The sequence below is a fragment of the Aptenodytes forsteri genome, unplaced genomic scaffold (assembly GCF_000699145.1).
Source record: "Aptenodytes forsteri isolate BGI_AS27 unplaced genomic scaffold, ASM69914v1 Scaffold146, whole genome shotgun sequence".
Classification (NCBI taxonomy): domain Eukaryota; kingdom Metazoa; phylum Chordata; class Aves; order Sphenisciformes; family Spheniscidae; genus Aptenodytes; species Aptenodytes forsteri.
The window spans coordinates 2,777,285-2,780,520 of record NW_008795128.1 but is presented as its reverse complement, the minus strand read 5'-3'; positions in this window follow the sequence as shown (position 1 = coordinate 2,780,520).

The window sequence follows — 3,236 nt, the reverse complement described above, 5'->3', positions numbered from 1 at the left end:
CAGCCTACTCACTGGTGGGGTGGTGTGAGAAGCAGAAAAGGCCTTGACTCTGTGTAAGCGCTGCTCAGCAATAACGAAAACATCCCTCTATTATCAACAGTGTTTTCAGCACAAATCCAAAACACAGCCCCATACTAGCTACTATGAAAAGAATTAACTCTCTCCCAGCCAAAACCAGCACACATCCCGTACTTAAAGATTTAAAGACAAGGCTGACATGGAAGTAGATAGAACTAAGGCTTTATAGGCAACCATAATTCTTGAATTTCCTGGCTTTGCAGCCTTAACATAGCTAGAGATATAATTTTAGCTACAAGTATGAGATGCCAATGCTTTCCTCTAAAAATGAAATATCCTTTACAGCATTGGCGTTGTAAAAAATTGAAACTCTAGGATGTTAACCAGCTCTTAAAAGAAACTGTAAGAAAAACATTGTCACCTCTAGGAGGCAGCATTTTATTGCAAATGCACAATGTATACTTTGGTGTGTGACACTTCAGAAGGTTTTGAGGCTTCTCAAATCTCCTGCGATTATAAAAGAAATTCTAGTAGAAAAAAAACAAACATACACTTGCAGTGGAACTACCTGTGCAAAAATAAGCTCTGCTTCTCCAGCCAGCAGGAGCCAATTCTCTGATGAAATGGAGATAGTCAGGCACAAAATACACCCTGTTTTCCTGGGTTTTCGATAGCAAGTTAGAAGAGTTCGATGGAAAAGCAGAGTAACTGGGTTGTTCATCTGCTCTCAGCAAGATACCCTCCCCCATTTAGGAAAACATTTGCTCATTTGCTTAACTTCACCTGCTAATTGGGAACGTATTTAACCTTGCACTTGCCACTTTACTGAACAACACTTTCCTTTCAGTTACATTTGCAGTGATTTATTTTTCTTTCTTTCACCCAGGTCTGTCCTGAGCTGGAGCTGACATTTTCTTTCTGAACCTCCATTGCTGAGGTGCTAAGACCTCACACTAAAGCAGTTCAACTGGTGAAGCACAGACATTGTTTTTCTGCTGGGCTTTGTGGTGTCAAAGGCACAGCTGCCTTTCTCTTTGCAGATGGCCCTTTGGTGCTTTCAGAGGAATTGTGATTTTTTGAAAAACTGCCTCACATTAATACTCTTTTGACATCCCAAGCGGGCTCTATGTAAACATGAAACAACAGAGGACACCACATTGGTGGTGTCACTGGTGGTTAAACATCATTTTAACTTGTAACTGAATGAAAATAGATCCCATGAAAACAAGCTGCACAACACTAGTCTTGATTTCAAAACTACCCATGAGACAACCCTCCACAATTCCTCGGAAATTGCTCCGACCAAAATTATGCCCGTTGTTGGAAATCTGCAACACGTTTCTACTCTGAGTTTGTCTGGCATCAGCTTCGGGCCATTAGCTCCTGGTTACATGTTGTTTGCTCGACCAAAGAGGACCTCTATTATCAAAGATTTATTCCCCAGCTGGGTACTTAAGGATTTTGACTGAGTCACCCCTTAGCCTTTTCATCGACAAACAGACTGACCTCCTTGACTCACACTCTGATCCACTGCCTTCCAGCCCTTTATTCATTCATGTGGCTCTTTCCTGAACTCCCTCTAATTTGCCCAGCAAGTTGGTGCTCTGCCCAGCAGAGCGGGGTGCAGCATTGTTCTACAGCAGCCACACCAATGCCCAATTCACGTGTTACAGACCCTTCCTATTCCTGCCCAGTGTTTTTCTTCTTACCCTCCTGTGGATCACGCTACCCTTCCTGACCACTTTTGCTTTTTTGGTCCTTCTGCCTGCTTCCTAGTGTTGAGCCTCCGACCTTCTGGGAGTATTCATCCAATGTTGCCACAAGGGATGCAAGAGCTGTACCACAGCCAGGTTTACAGTGGTTGCTGGTGATCGGGGGTACATGGCAGCCTCCTGAAATAGGTACACAGCCGATTTTTTCCATAGATCTCCTGAATCCCACAGATCTTGGTCTCAGGACAGTGTAGTGTCCTAGTACAGAATCATTTACCATAAGCCCTACACTGCACGTGTGCAACTAGCTGTACCCTTTTGCGTGCTAAATCCTTATCATCATCCTGAGGGTAGCAGAGTGGCAAAGGCTGCACAGGCAGCTGGCAGGTACTCCTGTAAGTCTGGAGGTTTCAAGAGCTCTATATCCATTAACACCAGCTGAAGAACCACAGCTTGAAGCTCATTTTCTTGAGGTTGATCATTGTGTATCTCTCTTTTAGAAAATTATTCTTAGTTCTTCTCTTAATGACTTCATTTACTTGATTTATATCTACAGGTCTGTTTCAGTGACAGTGATGGAGTGGCCAAGCCCACATTCCTCTCACAAATCCTCCCTTTTTTTTTTTGCATATAAATATGTAGAGACAACTGCTTTGTCTTAATAGCACCGCAAAAGATTATTTCAGTGGTCTGTAATACTTCCTGGTGGAGGAATACTTCACCACTTGGAGGAAGATAAAGTCCCTTTCTTAAAGCATTTACAACCGGAGGCAACAGCATACAAAAGCATAAGAAGATAGATGTAGTCATTGTAAGCACAAGCTTTTTACCTTCACTTTTGTTTTCGCCATGCTTCATTTTCTTGTTAAAGAAATGCATGACAGCCATATGTGGTCTTCTGTCATTAACTGGCTATTTCAGTGCCCAGAGTTGGGTGGTGTAAACACCTTGCTATGATCTAGCAAGCTATTTTAGACCATCATCCTGTTCAAACTGTCCCCTTCTGTAGCACAGTATCTCAGAATCTCATAACAAGTCAATACAAGTGAAAACATGAGCTTACACCTTCAGGCTAAATCTGACTGTTACAAGGATTTCCCTGCAAAAAAACTCTCTTTCCCATTTCCGTCTGTTAACTCACACTTCTGCCTGGTGAAATGCCTCAGTGAGAATCAGAGTATCTCTGACAAATACCAGCCCCTGACAGAGTGGGCTGAGTCAGGGAAAGTAGTCTGCAACCATCTTTCATTCAGATGTATGTTGGCTTTTCCTTGTGATAGTGAGGGATTCTGGAACTTTAATTTGTGTCTTCTAATGCCAGAATAAAAGTTGCAAATCCCTGACCTGCTTATTCGAGTGGTTGGCAATTGCATTAAAGGGCTTTTTTCTGGTAAGGCATGAACTACAGCCAGGCAATACAAAAGCTCTTATAATTCTCCATGTGATCTGTACTACCAATTCTTCATTCAGAGAAAGCCTCTTTCATACAGCCAATGGACAGAAAGG